This window comes from Polypterus senegalus, chromosome 2 (genome assembly GCF_016835505.1).
Source record: "Polypterus senegalus isolate Bchr_013 chromosome 2, ASM1683550v1, whole genome shotgun sequence".
Classification (NCBI taxonomy): Eukaryota; Metazoa; Chordata; class Cladistia; order Polypteriformes; family Polypteridae; genus Polypterus; species Polypterus senegalus.
In genome coordinates this window covers 6,147,339-6,166,984 of record NC_053155.1, presented here as the reverse complement: position 1 = coordinate 6,166,984, position 19,646 = coordinate 6,147,339, and the positions used below count along the sequence as shown (strand labels likewise).

Genomic DNA, 19,646 nt, shown 5'->3' with positions numbered 1-19,646 from the left:
ATGGATGTTCTTGCAGCGCCTATTCTAGACATTATTATTAGTTCATTATTGCATGGCACAGTACCTGATGCACTAAAAGTGTCAGTCATTAAACCATTACTTAAAAAGTCAGATCTAGTCCCACACATACTAAATAATTATAGGTCAATTTCAAATTTACCCTTTCTCTCTAAAATACTAGAAAAAATAGTCGCCAATCAGCTTCAGTCACACCTTACACATCACAATTTATTTGAGAAATTCCAGTCTGGTTTCCGCACTGGTCATAGTACAGAAAGGGCACTAAAGTGGGTTGTAAATGACATTCTGATATCCTCTGATGAACGAAACTCCACTGTAATTATGTTGTTAGACTTAAGTGCAGCGTTTGACACCATTGACCATTCGATTTTACTGCACAGGATAGAAAACGATGTTGGGCTTACAGGCCCCGTGCTCGCTTGGTTCAGTTCTTATTTATCAAATCGATTCCAATATGTACAGAAATGTGCAGACAGTACTCCATCATTATACACAGAAGTTCAATATGGTTTCCCGCAGGGTTCAGTACTGGGACCTTTACTGTTTTCATTTTACAGGCTTCCACTGGGATCTAGCATTAGGAAACATAATGTTAATTTTCACTCGTATGCAGATGACACCCAGTTATACCTTTCATTTAAATCAAGTGAAGTTTCTCCGATGTTGTCTTTAATTAGTTGTGTTAGTAAATTAAAGGAGTGGATGGATGAGAACTACTTGTCTTTAAATACAGATAAATCAGAGATGTTAGTTTTTGGAGGGAATGACGCTGATTAAGGCGGCTTTTTGTTTCTGCAGTTTTTGAATAAAAGCGCAATTGTGTTATTCTTGTGAAAATGTTTCTTTGCTATTTGGACTTCAGGCTTCATACATTATATAGTTTATGCCTACATTTTGTCATCTACTACTAGAATATAAAAAAGTTTCTGTTTTAACAATGTGTTGACACAGATTACTGTAGAAACGGAACAGACATGAAATGCATGTGTTCCAAACAACGATCTATTATTTCCACTCTAAAACTCCACTTCACTCCCAGATACTCAATCAAGGCATGAGCTGAGAGAAGTTCGTGCACGTTCTAAATTGGTGGGGGGATGGAATAGCCGGCTGCTCCTAGCTTCTCTTTATCAGCACATTTAGAAGACAAAGGACACTGTCGGAGAGGTGTGAAGGGATTTAAGAAGCAGTTTAAGGTGGGACGGAATTACGAGTTTTTTCGTAGGCTCTGGTAATTCTAGTGTTAAAAATGTGTTTACACAGATTACTGTAGAAACAGAACACACATGAAATGCGTGTATTCCAAATAATGATCTCTTATTTCCACTCTAAAACTCCTCTTCACTCCCAGAAAATCAATCAAGGCGTGAGCTGGGAGAAGTTTGTGCACGTTCTAAGTCGGTGGGGGGATGGAATAGCCGGCTACTTGCAGCTTTTCTTTTATCAGCACATTTAGAAGACAAAAGACGCTGGCGGAGAGGTGAGAACGGTTTTAAGAAGCGATTTAAGGTGGGACGGATCTACGAGTTTCTTTGTAGGCTCTGGTAATTCTAGTGTTAATGCTCAGCCATTCTCGATTCGACCAGATACACCCCAGAAGCCATGATGTTTGGTCGTGAGCTCTGTACTCCAGTTGACCTTATCTTTGGGTGGCCTGCTGAAGAAGACGTTCCTGGTGCACCTGGTCTGGATTATTTGACCCAGCTCTAGGACCAGTTGGAGACAGTCCACGAATTTGCTAGGAGCCACCAGAAAAGAGCTTATGACCACCAATATTTGGGGTGACCTATTTCTCCTGGAGAAAAGGTGTGGGTGTTTAACCCCCATCAAAAAAAAGGGGTTGTGTTTAAAACTTTCCAAGCTCTGTGAAGGTCCAGGTACGATCCTGGAGAGACTCTCTGAAGGTGTGAATGGGGTCAGAATTTTTGAAAGGAACAAGCTAATGGTTCTCCATCAGGATTGGCTGGCACCTTTAAAACCCAGGAGGGCACCAGAAATCCCCAACATCCCACCAATCCACTGGGCAACACCAGACCCAACAGTCCCATCTGTGAAGCATTCCAGTAGACACCAGCACCTAAGACGTCCTTCACGCTGGCATCAGGATGTTATTGTGGACTGCGGGGGTGACGAGGATGACTGAACCCCTTTGGATGGGGGACGGCACTGACCTCCCCGGAGGCTCTGTGGCACTGCAGCTAAAATTAAACAGTTAATTGTGATTGAATTCATGATGGATTTTAAAACAATTATTGTGTTTAATGTTGAGTTATAACTTTTGGTAACAGGCGTGTTTTATTAAAGTTTAAAGGGGGGGTTGGAGTTTGCCCACCACCTCTAACCGATGCTGCCTGGTGTGTGAGTCCGGGTATCGGGACTAAAGGAGCGAGCTGAAGTTGAGTATTGCCGTTTTGTAGCCATCTCATTACTTGAATGTACAACTCCACCAATATTAAAAGAAAAAGTGTTTATATACATTGAGTGTGTCTGAGTGCCACAATATTAAACAACAAACATGTCATTCAAATGTAAATTACTGTGCCATTATACACAAATAAACCTCTAAAGGAGTAACTTCTGTCTGCTAATATGTATAAAAGGAAAGGTAACTTTAAAGTAAAGTAATACATGTGGACGATGATATCACAAATATGAAGATGAGGGCAGATGACAGAGGACTGCGACTGGTGACCTTCCACGCACAGGACTGCAGCCTTCCTGAATTGAAACTAACTTCCTGATTACGTCACATCACAGGAGCAAGGAGAAGGTAGGGAAAATACCAAATATACACACTAGATGGAGCTTAACTGCAAATCTTAATAAAATGAACAAGTTTAACAAGTTGTAACAGAACACATGGCCATGGCCACCGAGACCTCACCTCTTCTTAATAGAGAGCTCCTGGAAGATGGCGTCTCAGTCTGAGGATCACAGTCCAGCATGATGATCTCCCCGACCTAGACCTGCTCAAGAAACTGTGTGCCTTCCCCTTATGTCCTGAACAATAGGCAGCTGTTGTTGTCAATATTTTGTACCCACTTTACCATCCCATGTAGTGCCCACTGGCTCTGGGCATACCAGAATGAAAAGCAACCACTGAGGATGGACTCCACTGAGCACCTGTAAAAGTCCTTGGTCATAAATGGAGAAATCCAGCCTTTCCAGAGAAATCTGAGGAAGTGAAGTTAATGAGCCATCTTGATTATGGTCAGGATGTGCAGAGCCCACTTCAGGTCATTCCAAGTCATTTCAATCTGCCAGCTCTCTTTGTGGTGTCCCTTTCAATATATTGTTGCCATTAATCTGGATTTTGTGTTTGAAAGTCATTCCTTCTTGTTTTGGTACCTGCTGCATGTGCTCTTTTTCTGATAAATGGGTGCACTGGCACTTTGGCCGGGATCTGATGCAATGAAACCTGAGTGCCAGCGCTGCTAATAATTAAATCCCCTGCTATTCCCTCTTTCTGAGGGTTATTTTAAAAGTGCCCTGCAGGACTCCTCATCCTTGCCTGCCACCTCAGCCTTGGCCTTCATGCCCATGGATGGTGTGCAGTTTTTACATTGGGCTAACATGTGACCATTGCCCACTGTGGCCACCAGAGGGTGCTCCCGCAGCCCAAACCCAGCACAGACAGATGCAGGACACAACTGCAACAGACATACTTTTATTTTTTTCTTTTTTCTTGTGGGAAACACCTTTCCCAGTTTCCCACCTGTATATCACATTTCAAAGGACAACACAAAAGCACAATTCTCTTCTTTCTTTCTTCCTCTCTGTCTGCCTCCCCACCTCATGACAAATGCAGTCCTCTTCCACTCGACTCTGGCTCCCTGAATAGAGTGAGGTGGCCCCATTTATAGGGCAAACAGAAGTGCTCCAGGTGCTCCACAACCTTCAACCAAGGGCTCAGCAATCATCAGGACACTCCCTGGCGGTGACCACAGGCCCCAGCAAGCTTCAGCTTCCATTCTCCAAACCCGTGGACCCGCTGCAAGCCAAAGGGGCTGCCCTCCAGCATTCTGGGAGAGGTAATGTCTTGAATATGCTCTCTCTCCCGGTCCTTCCATTACAGGGGGCTCCATCCGTCCACCACACCACCTAAATCTCCCTCTACTGGTGTTTATGGTCTCTGTGATGAACACCTGGGCGAGCTCCTCCAGTTTGCTGTTACAACACATATTCTCCATTCTCTCCACAGTTACATTTAGCACAGTCAGGTCCGCTCATCCTCACTGATCTGTTTCTGTTTACCTCCTCTAAACGTCTTTAAACTGATTAATGGATGACAGAGTCACCTAATTACCACATTTGTGACATCTTTATAATTAATAAGTGACATTCTGTTACACTGCACACAATTCCCATGACGTGCTGTTTGTTTTGTGACCATTTTGTGTCCTGCTGACTGATTTTTATCCTTCACTGTGCCATCCTTGTTTATCTCCCACTGACTTTAAATGATTTGCTCATCTTTACTGACATCTCAATTGTCTGCTCAGTTGTTGCTGTTTTCACAAAACTCTGTTTATTCGTTGCTAGTGATTTGCACTGAATGAGGTCCACTTGTACGCCACATCAGCAGCATTTGAATCTTGACGACTACGCCAATCCCTTTTTGTGGCTGATATTAGAATTGTCATTTTTGAGAGCAACCTGTGATATTTGATAGTCTCACAAACACATGCATGACAAGACAAGACTTTTAGTTAAAATGATGTTATTGTGCCTCTTGGATTGGACTTTTTATTTTTGACAGAGACCTGGCTGGACTTTAGTGAGTCAAGACCACGGTTAGAACTTTCTCCTGCTGACTGTATGCTTTGTTAATGCACCAAAGTAGTCGGGGATGGGATGTCCATTGTTTTTCAAAAATGTTCATAAATATTACAGCCTTCCCACTGAAAGATAATTAACTTTTGAGAGGCAATTGTTAAAAGTTGATTATTGTAGAAATGGAACACACATGAAATGCGTGTGTTCCAAATAACAATCTATTATTTCCACTCTAAAACTCCACTTCACTTCCAGATAATCACTCAAGGCATGAGCTGGGAGAACTTTGTACACGTTCTGCAGCGGTCGGGGATGAAATAGAAGGCTGCTTGCTGCTTGTCTTTATTGACACATTTACAAGACAAAAGTCACTGACAGAGAGGTGCGAAGGGATTTAAGGTGGGCCGGATCTACGAGTTTTTTCGTAGGCTCTGGTATTTCTAGTGTTAAAACTGTTCATTACCAGGTTTATTCAGTTGCTCGATTCTCGTAATCTTATTCAGTCTGTTAATGATCCTACTCACGTTTAGGGTCATGTGCTTGATCTTATTTTATCATTTGGTTTCTTTGTCAGTGATGATGAGAAAATGCCAGTCATACTCAGTGCTGTGGCACCTTCTCAAATTGTCATTCCTGGGGTCTCAAGAAGCAGCCTTCATGCTATAAATTCTTACACTAAATATATTTGTTCTGATATTTCTGTAAATTCTTCTGTTGTTATTTCTGTGCCACACAATCTGTTACTCTGTCCTCGTAATTCTACATGCAGATCCACAGTTGATTCTGTTGCTCTTGTGAAAATCAGACACTCCATATCTAAAGGCCATCCCTGGTTTAACAACTCCATGCGGACTCTTTGAATGAAGTGTAGGAAAACAGAGCGTAGATGGAAAAAGATAAATGACAGACATCTTAGGAGATTCTGAAAACCCGTCTGTCTGAAATCCAGCAGGCTGTTAAATTAGCTGTAACAAACCCTTGTGTGATATTTCTACCAATGATCAGATGTCTAGAGTTCTGTTCAGCACAATAAGTTACACTCCGTACTCCGACACACTTAGCTGTACTGTAGGCACTCATACACGTGAGGCGTTTTTGAATTTTTACTTATAAAACTGATGAGATGAGATCTTCTCTCACACCACCTGCCTCAGTTCCTTTGTTGTCCCCGACTTGTCTTTATTGTCTGACTCTGTTTGTCTTCCTTTTCTTGCCCAAACTGTGCCCACTATGAAGCCCACATCCTCCCCTCCTGATGTCATTCTAGCTCGTCTCTTCAGAGAGACCTTTGATATTATTGTTGTCCTGCCATTGCTACTGTCCCTCCATCCTTTAAACATGCAGTGGTCAGCCTGGGCTTAAACAGATGGACTTGACCCAAGTTTCTTTCTGTCTTAACTTTAAATTGTGATTTCTCTCTAAATTCTTGAAATGTTTGTTTTTTCACAGCTGATGTATTTTCTTTGGTAATGATAATCTAATGGAGTCCCTCCAGTCAGGTTCAGAGCTTTTCATAACACCAATCCTGCTCTTTTGAAGGTCACCAAAGACTATAAAAATAAAGTAGACAATCAAAGATGGACAATCAGACAAGTGGATAAGGAGCCAGGCAGTTTGCTGCAATGTGTTTGGTTTTATTTTAAACTAATAGACATTCTTTGACTTCTTCTTTCTTGGCAATGATTGGTCTGGTTTGGTCCTTTTGGCCTACAAGAGAAGGAGACATCTGAGTACCAAGAGATCAGAGACCTTGAACTTTCAAAGACTTTATATATTGTTGAAGTTCTATAAAATTTTCATTTCCCCTTGAGGGCAAATAACATTATCTTATCTAATCTATTGTAATTTAATCAACCCTCCATTCATCCAAACATTTGCTCTTTAGCACACATATGCTTACCAATTTACCAAGTCCTGAAACATCATCCTCCGTATTGTCCGTATCCACCAAATCCCCCTCCTCCATATCATCCAAGTCCTCCATATCCTCCTTATGGTACTCCTCCTTCGCCAAATGATCCTCCCATTCCTCCTCCTCCTCTTCCTCTTGCTACTCTCATGTATCTCCTGTAAGGATTCAACGTAGATGACAAATTAGGAGTGCATTTCCATCCCTGTCTGTCTCCTCTGTTCCTCTAGAAGATGATTTCTAGTTGTCTGATAGCTGGCACAGTAAATAATCACATTTTTGTTCTCACCACATAATTCACCACATTTCACAGCCTGCTCCTTATCTAAACCAAATGAAAATTGTCCATCACAGAGTCCTGCCACCTCGTGCTAAAGGCTCCTCTGCATGTCAACACCATTTAGAGGGCAGGCTGCCATTAAGGCCTCCTTCCATCAGACCCCACTTACCGTCTTGCTGTGCCCATCACAGTATGGAGGCTCAGGCTGTCTATTTCAGTGCCCTCAACACCACGGCTGTCCACACACACACACTTTATGAACTTCAGCTATTCAGCTGTCCTCTAATTCTCAATAAGTATGTTAAAGGCTTGGTGATGGCACTGAGCTTTCAACAGGAAAAATGAGAATTTTTTTTTTTACATGATTAGTTTTATTATTTTAAAGTTAAAGACAGCAATGCGAGACATTCACGTTTAACAAAACACCAACCTTATAACAGTGGATTGAACACCAAAAGAGCCATTAAATCCCAACTTAAAAACCCCTTCAAAACTCAAGACCTGCTCTGAGACCCCCTCTGCTCCGGACCACTGTACTGTATACTGTATATACACGTATTTAACAAAAGGAAAAAAGTCAAAGAGACACAAAAAGGGGCAGAGACAAAAATAGTTTATATTAACACAAAGGCGGACACCGAGGATGTGAAGAAAGATGACTGGAGACAAGAATCGTTACTTGTAAGAGACCACCAGGGCTCCTGATAAAAGAAAACAAAGGGGAAGACATTTTAAAGGTTTAAGCAGGTCCTGAAATGTTCACAGTTAGAAGCCACTAAAACACCTTGGAGACCCCGAGGAGGGCCTGATCAAGGGGGTCCTCACATCAGAACAAATCAGGACATCGAGCGCACATCACTTATCAAATGCTGACAGTCGTTTGTGTCGTCTCGTTATGAACACAAGTCTCCTCTAAACTTATTGTTTGGCTCACTCCTTTATCTAAGGTGACTTTCAACATTTAAGATCCAATTTGTTTCATTTCTTTTGTATTTCCATGAGGAGCACCGTCAGGTGAAGTGACACAACATGTCAGTATTGGGATTGAAGTCCAAAGCCCTGCTGTTCTGTCAGAGTCCTGTTTACTGACCACAGCTCAGCATTTAATTCTGCTGGACGGGCAGACCTGATGACCAAACTCCTCAATTTAGGACTCAGTGCCACTGCAGTTGGGTTTTGGACTTCCTAACCAACAGACCTCAGTATGTGTGAATGGCAGCGTCACATCCTCCAAGCTGACCTCCAGTACTGTCACTCCACAGGCTGGTGTGCTGAGCCCCTCTTATGACTGTGTGGGCACACAAGGCTCACTTCATCATTAAATCTCATTGTTACTTGGCCACGTCAAGCCTCATTTTAACAATAATGAAACGACTTATAGAGAAGAGAAGAGGTCTACCTGCTGACTCAGTTGGGCCAGGACAACAATCATCACGATGTAAGACCCCTGCCATGTGTCAGCAATAAAGTGACCTCATGTTCAGGCCAGATGATGGTGAGAGCTGGCAGTGGACGAGTGAAGTATCTGAAGTTCACGACTGGATGTCTGCTCTCCAAATGCTCCTCAATATTTAGACAGAATTTCGTCACGTTCAGGATGTTTGCTCGTATTCATGGCAGGGTGGGCTAAATGTGACTATTGTGGAGGAATTGGGGTATCAAGTGAAGAATCTGGTAACTTTGTGATTTGAAGTGGACCAAGATTAGTTAAAAATAATTCATATCTTGAGGAGATGAGGAACATTTGGATGAAAATAATAGAAGCATTATTCTAAAATGATTTATGTAATGAAATTAATTATAAACATGGCTGTAAATACAGTCAGAATCTAAGAAATAAAGGAATTAACAGAAAAAGAACAATAAAGAGTCGGGCTTGAGTCATAAACTGGTAATAAAAATCTAAACATGCAAATTTGAGAAAACAGAGCAGTAAAGTCCTAACATCACTTTGTTCAATGAAGTGCCTTTTAGCTTCCTGTACTGCTGAGCAAAAATGAAAGATTTAAATAAATTTGATTAAAAACTCAGACTGTAAATCAAGTGCACTTCAGTGTTTTATATACACAGAACAATGACAAAGAAAATGTTGTGCAATGTGCGTTACACGATTGGCAGTATTGCTGTACGTGACATGGCGATGTTTACACACAACACAATACTAAATTGAAAATAAAGAAATAAATTAAAAACTATGTGATATCAAAAGTGAGACAACCTGCTAGGTGTGAGTGACACAGAGGACAGGCAGGCATCCCGCTAGACAACAACATGACTTCAGGATAAAGAGGAAGGTGCCAGGGGTTCATGAGAAGTGGATTCTGGAAGTGCATCCCTCTCGGGGTCCCCGGGTACCACAAGGCTGCACTGTCAGTGGCGGACCACCCAGGGTCCCAAACAACTCAGAAGAACTCCCCACAAATCATGCTGGGTAATGAGAAGCTGTGCTGGGTCCAGTATAAAAGGAGCCCACCGCCTCCCGACTCTGACCCTGACAAGGCTGCACTTCCCATGAAACTCTGTGGGCAACACTCAGCTGGAGGAGGAAGAAGAGGAGAAGGTTTACTGTTTGTTTGGTGTTGGCTGAGCTTCATTGTGTTTAGTGCTTATTGGAGTAAAAATATCCATTATGTTTAATGAAGAAGATGGTAACATGCAATTCTGACTGCAAACAAGTAAAGGAAACTATGAACATTGGGACACCACATTCCCCATCACACCTGTCTTTAAGCCTTTATGTCTTTATGGCCACTAGAAAGTAAATATTTTAATTTGGGATTTGCATCTACAGCCCATCCATCCATCAATCCATCCTCTTCTGCTTAACCGAGATCAGGTCGCGGGGGCAGCATGTTGAGCAGAGATGCTCAGACTTCCCTCTCCCTGGCCACTTCTGCTAGCTCTTCCGGGTTTATTCTTAGGAGTTCCCAGGCCAACCAAGAGACCGTCTCTCCAACATGTCCTGGGCCTCCTCCCTGTTAGACGTGCCTTGAATACCTCACCAGGGAGGCGTCCAGGAGGCATCCTGATCAGATGCCCGAGCCACCTCATCTGACTCCTCTTGATGCGGAGGAGCAGTAGCTCTACTCTGAGCCCCTTCCGGATGACTGAACTTCTCACCCTGTCTTTAAGGGAAAGCCCAGACACCCTGCGGAGGAAACTCATTTCAGCCGCTTGTAGATCTCGCTCCCAGCCCTGAGAGGGCACTACACCCTTTTCCGGCTGAGGACCATGGTCTCAGATTTGGAGGTGCTGATTCCCATCCCAGCTGTTTCACACTCAGCTGCTGATCCAGAGAGAGCTGAAGATCACGGCCTGATGAAGCAAACAGGACAACATCATCTGCAAAAAGCAGTGACCCAATCCTGAGTCCACCAAACCGACCCCCTCAATGCTCTGGCTGCACTTAGAAATTCTGTCCATTCAAGTTATTAATAGAATCGGTGACAAAGGGCAGCCCTGATGAAGTCCAACTCTCACTGGAAACGGGTTCGACTTACTGCCAGCAATGTGGACCAAGCTCTGACACCGGTCGTACAGGGACTGAACAGCACTTATCCACACATTTTTATCAACTTTTTCAGCCCTTCTAGTCCCTCCTCCATATCCATAACCTCCACAATAAAAGCAGAAAATATATCAGGAGTTGAATTCCCGTTTGATTCTTTGCTTATCACTTCTTGTTGGAGGATAGCTTGCTTAGTAAAAATTACATTTACTTTTCAACACACACTCATTGGCAGATCTCAGCTTATCTGTTGTTACTTTGGCTTCAAATGTCTCCACTTAGAGAAGTTACACTGTTAGTTTAGGATGCAGCACTCTTTCAATGCCATAAATATATCTCAACTCAAACTAAAAACCTGACACCAGCATTGTGTTCTGCCGCCTAATGCCAAGCGCACCTCTGTGTGTAAACGTCATTTAAACAGTCAGAGTCAGAACTGTGGAAGAAGAAAATGGATGGATCAGGAGATGAAGGACCAAATCAAATCCATTAACTTCACAGACAAAGTAATAAAACTAGTCAACAAAGCCAAAACTAGATGTCAGAAAACAAACATGTAGAATATACAGAGAAAATACTAAAGAATTCATCCTTTAAATACTTTTAAATATCTAGAAACTTAGATGATACTGACAGCTGGTAGCTGAGCGCAGGATGGGGACAGGAGGAGTGGCAGGAGGTCACATGGCAGGGAGGATGAGAGGTCTGAGTGGGTTTGGAAGGAGGATAAAGAAGAATTCTACTGGAGATGAAGAGGACCAGTCACCCCATGAGTCCAGAGAGGAACTGTATGGCGTGTCAGCAGACCCCAGTGTTCTCGTCTTTGGTAGAATTTAAAGGGTCCTCATTGTCACATGCTTGGTATATGGTGAGAATGTCAAAATTAAATTGTATCTGTCTCCTTACCAAGATGTGATTTATAGAAGATTGAGTTCCCTTCACTTCTGGCTACAAGCCTGGTGTGCATATAAAAGCACAGCCTTTGTGAACAACTGGGATGATTTTTGGAAAAAGGCCTGGATTGTTCAAGAGAGATGATCTTCATCCTAACTGGAGGGGATCTTTTGTATTATCCTAAAATATGGCCTGGCTGACTGATTAGAGCGCCTTTCAGGCCATAGTCATGTGATCTTAAATCACAGGCTGTTGTTTATCCCACCTGTTACTATCCTGAAGCTGTTACCCATAATCCCTTTTGTGGGACATCCAGTAAATTTAGGCAAAATGCAGATTTTAAATTACTTGATAACCAAAAAATAAGGTGTATAATTAGATCAAGAGATAAAACCAGACCCTCCACCAGAGGCACCTGTAATAGAAATTTAGTTCAAATTAAAACAAAAAATATATCACCAGTTCAGAAAGAAGCCTGCAGTTTTAAATGCTGCTTATTGAACATTCACTCTCTTGGCACTAAAGCTGTTTTGGTAAATGATATGATATTAAGTACAAACTCTGATCTGTGTCTTCTCACTGAAACCTGGCTCAGTAAATCTGACACTGCCAACCTAGCTGAGGTGTCACCAGACGGATACTCATTCCTTCATAAATCTAGAGACACAGAGAGGTAGAGGAGGAGTCCTTGGAATTATTCATTGGGACAAAATGCAAATCACTAATAAAACTTCACACCCTGTGAGGCATTCATTTTACATATTAAAACAGATTCCAACACAATTATATTGCTAGTCTACAGACCACCAGGGCCATATTCATTATTCATGACTGAATTTGGCAACCTTTTATCTGATTTGGCTATAAATTATGACACCTTAGTGTTGATGTGGGATTTTAATGTACACTTCGATGTGGAAACTAACACTTTTAGCAAATGTTTTACTTATTTGCCAAATTCAGTAGGATTTTGTCAGATTGTCAAGTTCCAACTCCTTATCATAACCAAGGATTAGATTTAATTATAACTCTACAAGTAGAAATTCAAAATGTAAGTATTACTCCATTAAATAAAGTTATTTCCAATCACTACTTAGTTATATTTAATTTGATTCTGCCCTTACCAGTATGTGACGATGCAGGTCAGATCAGGAGGATGAAGATTACAGAGGAAGAGTGGAGGAAGAATAAGAGACATAAAAGTATTGTGTGGAGTTGTGCTTTTGGGAACAGGGAAGGTGTTGACCACAGGCGAAGAAATAGAAATGAAATGTTTATTTGTTTTATCATTGTGCCTCCCGTGTCTGTCTGTGTCGGGTCGACGCTCATATAGTTCCTTTTTTTCACAGTCCATAAATAAATAATCCATAAAAACAAGTGGATAGTGGGGAATAAAAACACAATAAATAAATCCATTAAAACCTGATGTTAAAAATACACTCACTGGCTCCTTCAGATCTCAGCCCACCTCCTTCTTCATCTTCCCGGCTCTCCTATATCTATCGACAGAGACTCAGTAGCCATGAACTTCATCCCTCAACCCCCACTTTGATCAGACTATCTGCACCACATTGCGCCAGGGAACTGCTCCAGCCACACTACCACACCCCCTCCTTAACACAAGAATTGACAAAGCTTACGAGAAAACTCGTAAATCAGGCCACCTTAAATCCACTAGCACCTCTCCATTCAGAGTATTTTGTCTTGTAAATGTGTTGATAATCCCAAGCAGCAAGAAGCCTGCTATATCGCCAAACAACCATTGAAGAAACTGCAAAAACCTCTCCCAACTGAAACCTTGTTTATCAGGGAGTCAGGTACCTAGGCTAAAAAAAATATCGTTATTTGGAACACATGTATTTCACGTGTGTTCCGTGTCTACAAAGATCAATCTAAGTGTAGGATGACAGAAATGTTGAACACATACCTAAAATACAAACTTTTTCCTTGTTTTAGTACTAATGACAAAATGAAGTGTGCAATGTGTGAAGACTGAAGTCCAAATATCTAATAAGCACTTTAACAAAATGTACAAGTATAACAGAACAGGTGCGCTTTTATTCAAGACTATAACCAAAGAAAAAGAAATCAGGTTAGGGTGGCATGTTATCCCAACTTCTTGGGTAGTAAAGCGGTTAGAGCTTCTGACTCCTATTCAGAAGGTCCTGGATCCACATCTTCATGTGTCCCAAAATAAATGTTTTGAGTAGTGAGCTGCTCTTATTGTTACCATTACACAGTACAATAAAAACATACATTTGATTTGAGTCTGTGACGGCAGCCTCACCTCCAGCTTAGACTCTTCAGTATGCGAGTGACTCTCCATGCTAGTGTTTAGATCTGGACGGTGTATGTGCTCAAAAAAAATGTCTAACTGCATTCTCGTACCATTGCTCTCATACTAAAGTGTCAGTAGGCATTTTTCGTGGAATTACACGGGTAATTTGTGAGCTTGCCCTGTCGATCAAACAAAGGAAGTTCTGCAGTCTGTGACTTTACACTGTAGGAAGATAAGTAAATAAGTCAAGTTAAATAACATTCAATCTGACTTTTATATAAGTAACATACTGTATACATGCTTCTTATGTAAAGACCGTCACAAATCATAAACAGGAGTTTGCACGATACGTTGGTGAGCTCTGTAAGCAGTGCTGTTTCTTTGAAGGATTAGTGTGGGGCAGACTGATTGGCAGGATGATGCCAGACTTCGTCCTGTGTCCAAACAGTGCCATCTTTTACCTTTACGCCTGGTGCAGCTGCGTTGTTCTTATATGTGATAGGACGTTTCTTGCAGAGAGGGCTTCTGTTCTCTTTTTCCGATCTGAGTTCACCTCTGTTATAGCTCATCTTTATTTGTACACAGCAGTGTCAGATTAGGAGGAGCGTGAATGTGACTCAGAGAATAAAACTGAATTAAAAAAAGCTAAACTTTATAAGCACCATAAATTTACAGCAGCTGTTACAGACTCAAATTAAATGTATGCTTTTATTGTATAATAGTAACAATAAGAGGAGTTCACTACTCAAAATGTTCATTTTGGGACATGTTAAGACTCAACCCAGGACCTTCTGAATAGGAGTCAGCAGCTCTAACCTCTTTACTACCCAAGAAATTGGGATAACAAGACACACTAACCTGATTTCTTTTTCTTTGGTTAAAGTCTTGTAAAAAAGCTCATTTGTTCTGTTGTACTTGTATGTTTTGTGAAAATGCTTATTTGGTATTTGGATTTCAGTCTTCACACGTTATACACTTCATGTCTACATTTTGTCATTAGTACTAAAACTTTTGTCTTTTAGTTTGTCTTTTGTATTCAACATTTCTATCATCCTACCCTTACATAGATCTTTGTAGACACAGAACACACGTGAAATGCATGTGTTCATAATAATGATACAGTATATGTTTTTAGACTAGATACCCGACTACCAGATAAACAAGGCTTCAGTTGGGAGAGGTTTTTGCAGTTTCTCTGGTGGTGTGGAGGAGATGGTAGGTTACTTGCTGCTTGGGATTTTTGAAACATTTACAAGACAAAAGATGCCGAATGGAGAGAGGTTGGTGGATTTAAGGTGGGACAGATTTACGAGTTTTCTCGTAAGCTTTGGTAGTTTTAGTGTTAAGCCACAAGTGCAGAGATTTATTTATTTTAAAAGGCAATGAGCCACGGACTTCACCTTACCACACAATACATCCATCCATCCATTTTCCAACCCGTTGAATCCGAATACAGGGTCACGGGGGTCTGCTGGAGCCAATCCCAGCCAACACAGGGCACAAGGCAGGAACCAATCCTGGGCAGGGTGCCAACCCACCGCAGCCACACAATACATTCACTGATTAAAACAAAGACAGCGCGACATTTAAATTTTAATTCTGCTTTAAAATTTATACTTTGAATAAATCAAGTGTAATTGTAGAAAACCATTTAACATAAAATGTAAACATGGAAAACAACTTAGATCAACTAACATCACATTATAATGTGACCTTGAGAGATGCTCTGGACGCAGTGGCTCCCCTTAAAACACAAATTATCAAAGCACATAGAAAGTCACCCTGGTTTAATGAAAACACTCGAGCTCTTAAATTAGAGTGTCGAAAAAAACTGGAGTGCAGATGAAGAACAACCAATCTACATTTCTTTCAAATTGCATGGACAGAGAAGGTTAAAAAATATAAAAAAGCTCTCTTTAAAGCTTGCTCAGAATACTATACTAAAATAAAAGGTGATAATAATAATAATTCTCGGGTACTGTTTATAACAGTGGCTAATTTAAAAAATGGGAATTCAGATATACAGTGCAAAATACCAACAGACATTATCAGTATGGACTTTATGAACTTTTGTAATGAGAAAATTATAAATATAAGATCCCAGTTCTCAGCATCACAGTGCAAACCACACACTAGCTTAGCAGACCCTGCCTCACATTGCATTCAGCACTTTAGTAATTTTAATCCTATAATAGACCAGGAAATATTGACTTTAATTTCTAAAATGAAACCTACTACTTGTTCCCTAGATCCAGTGACCATAAAAGTAGCAAAAGGTGCAATTGATGTTCTTGCAGCGCCTATTCTAAACATTATTAATAGTTCATTATTGCATGGCACAGTACCTGATGTACTAAAAGTATCAGTCATTAAACCATTACTTAAAAAGTCAGACCTAGATACACACATACTAAATAATTATGGGCCTATTTCAAATTTACCATTTCTCTCTAAAATACTAGAAAAAGTAGTCGCCAGTCAGCTTCAGTCACACCTTACACATCACAATTTATTTGAGAAATTCCAGTCTGGTTTCCGCACTGGTCATAGTACAGAAAGGGCACTAACACGGGTTGTAAACGACATTCTGATATCCTCTGAAGAAGGAAACTCCACTGTAATTATGTTGTTGAACTTAAGTGCAGCATTTGACACCATTGACCATTCTATTTTACTGCACAGGCTAGAAAACGATGTTGGGCTTACAGGCCCCGTGCTCGCTTGGTTCAGTTCTTATTTATCAAATCGATTCCAGTATGTACAGAAATGTGCTGACAGGACTCCATCATTACACACAGAAGTTCAATATGGTGTCCCGCAGGGCTCAGAACTGGGACCTTTACTGTTTTCATTTTACAGGCTTCCACTGGGATCTCTCATTAGGAAACATCATGTTAATTTTCACTCGTATGCAGATGACACCCAGTTATACTTTTCTTTTAGATCAAATGAAGTTTCTCTGATGTTGTCTTTAATTAGTTGTGTTAGTGAATTAAAGGAATGGATGAATGAGAACTACTTGTCTTTAAACACAGATAAAACAGGGATGTAAGTTGTTGGAGGGAATGACGCTGATTAAAAGGCAGAAGTCTACGTGACCATCATCATCATCAAGTCCTTCCGTGAGAACCCTAAATCCAAAGAGGACTGTTTCATTTATGTTAGGTAGAATGTCCAGAGGGGACTGGGCGGTCTCATGGTCTGGAATCCCTACAGATTTTATTTTTCTCCAGCCGTATGGAGTTTTTTTTGTTTTTTCTGTCCCCCCTGGCCATTGAACCTTACTCTTATTCGATGTTAATTAATGTTGATTTATTTTGTTTTCTTATTGTGTCTTTTAATTTTCTATTCTTTATTATGTAAAGCACTTTGAGCTACTGTTTGTATGAAAATGTGCTTTATAAATAAATGTTGTTGTTGTGTTGTTGATGACGCTGATCACAACAATATTCTGTCATCATTTAACTCAGTTGGAATCACCATTAATTTCACTTAATCAGCCTGAAATCTCTGAGTTCTCTTTGACTCTAGCATGTCATTTAAAGCACACATTACAAAGTTGTCCAAATCATTTTTCTTCCATCTTAAAAATGTTGGGAAATTAAGGCGCTTTCTAAATAAACAGGATTGTGAGAAATTAATTCATGCATTTATCTCTAGTAGGATTGACTACTGCAATGCGGTGTTCACTGGCTGTTCAAACTGTTCTTTATACAGCCTCCAGTTAATCCAAAATGCTGCTGCATGAATTATTACAAGAACAAGAAAATATGAACACATAACTCCAGTTCTTAAATCTTTACACTGGCTCCTGGTTAAGTTTAGGGCAGATTTCAAAATCCTCCTTTTAACATATAAAGCATTAAATGGCCAAGGTCCGGCTTAATTGTCTGAACTTATCATGACTTACAAACCTGAGCGCACATTAAGATCTCAAGATGCCGGTCTGCTTAGGATTCCAAGGATTAATAAAATAACAGTGGGAGGTCAAGCTTTTAGTTACAGGACCCCTAAACTGTGGACTGGTCTGCCTGCTTCTATAAGAGATGCCCCTTCGGTCTCAGCTTTTAAATCCCAGCTGAAGACTCACGACTTCAGTTTAGCACACCCTGACTAGAGCTGCTGATTAACTGTACAGACTTATCTCTGTTGTCAGTCATTAGCACTAAAACATAAGTAACATGACAGTTATAATTTGTTACTAACCCTCACCTATTCTGTTTCTCTTCTCGGTACTCAAATGTGTCACTTGGTGGCACGGCCCACCTGCCAAGTTGTTCTGCCTGCCTAAGGTAAAGTCGTCTCTGATGGAGGATTGCAAGGATCACCAGGGTAGACGGGTTTCATCTGATCGGCCGGCACACTGCTGACTCATCTGTAGAATGGCCAATAGTCGGAGGCAGCTTGATGACCGAGGTCTTCCGGGCTCAAAACAAATCCAAATCATATTCTGTGATATCGTGTACAGTTGAATTCTACTCTGTACTTGTAATATTTCTATTGCACTATTATATTGTATTGAGGATGACTTGAGTTCTGTTCTGTGTATTGTTTTGTATTGACTCCCCTTTTTTTTGACACCCACTGCACGCCAAACCTACCTGGAAAGGGGTCTCTTTTTGAATGGACTTTCTTGAGGTTTCTTCCATTTCTCTGGGAGTTTTTCATTGTCTTCTTAAAGAGTCAAGGCTGGGGGGCTGTCAAGAAGCAGGGCCTGTTAAAGCCCATTGCTGCACTCCTTGTGTGATTTGGGGCTACACAAAAATAAATTGTATTCTATTGTATTCTTCTTGCTTATTCTAATCAACATGGCATTAAAGCACCATGGTTAGAGAGTAGAAATACCCTGCCTTGTAATTTCTCTTTGTCCTACCTGAAAAATCTAAGAAAATATTCATAATTATCTGACAAAAATTTAAGGAACCATAGATTACATATCAAAGTGTGTGCTGCCCGTGCAATTCAAGGAATTATAAGAATTAACTCTTTAACCGAATGCCACAAAGTGTGCTTTTCTACTTTAACTTAAGTCCGTTTTACTGAATGGAACTCCAACTTGTGCCGAGTGTTTTTACCAGTTGCTTTCTGTACTGTCATTTACGTAAAGACTTTCTATACTTCTGCCACTTCTGATTTGATGGTTCAGATTTGTGAAAATACAACACAAGGTGACGTCCATGACATGACAAGTCTGGTTTGACTTGTTTGAGAGTTGAATGAGATGGAATTGTTTGAGTGAATCCCTTTTTAGTCTCCCACATGACTGATGGATCACGGATGGCACTGACTTTAATTTCTCCACAGCAGATCTCACTTCTACTTACCGCGTAGCTTTTGGGTGCACATCTCCCGAAGTAGATAACTTGAATGCTGGGTTGGTTGGAGATTGAGATTGCTAAAAAATGAGATATAAAGTAAAATGCAATGTTAGTAATTATAAAATGGATTGGAGATGACTGCTAGAGGAAAACAAATCAGTTTAAAACTCAATAGAGTTTAACCGACAGGAAACCTTCAACATTCTCGTTTATCCTGTGCACGTTCCTAAATGTTAAAGATGTCGACTGTACAGATGTCATCTGTCCAAACTCACCAAAGCCATCGCAGCAGAGCACAGGCACAGCAGGAGCAGCAAGGCGGCGAGTCTCATGGTGGTGCTGACACTGAGATGTTTGTCCTGGTCCAGCTCCTTATATCACAGATCAGGTGATCAGTTTAAACGACAGGCGTGGGGTCTGCTGTGGGGGAAAGAAATTTCAAATCAGATCTAATTTGTCAGCGAAGAACAAGCAGATGAAATGGCTTAGGATGAGCAAAAGAAACAAATGAAAGTTCTTACGTCAGAACATTGTGTAATTATTCTGAACTGGACAAGTGCAGCGTGTGTTCAGGTACAGTTAACTGGAAGTCTTTATTTCAAAGTCATATTCAGTTCTTTTAAATTTCTACTTCTGAAGATCTTTCTTCTTATTCTGCTTTT

The 19,646-nt window shown here is 40.8% G+C and overlaps 1 long non-coding RNA gene across 1 annotated transcript in view; it reads right to left on the bottom strand.

Moving 5' to 3' along the window:
* Window positions 1–19,410, bottom strand: part of LOC120521774 — a 303,398-nt gene extending 283,988 nt beyond the window's left edge. Inside the window, exons 1-2 of the long non-coding RNA XR_005632191.1 lie at window positions 19,260–19,410; window positions 18,991–19,061 (exon numbers count right to left, since the gene is read on the bottom strand). This is a non-coding gene — a long non-coding RNA (uncharacterized LOC120521774). The remainder of the gene's footprint in view (window positions 1–18,990; window positions 19,062–19,259) is intronic.
* Between the last annotated feature and the right edge of the window lie 236 nt (window positions 19,411–19,646).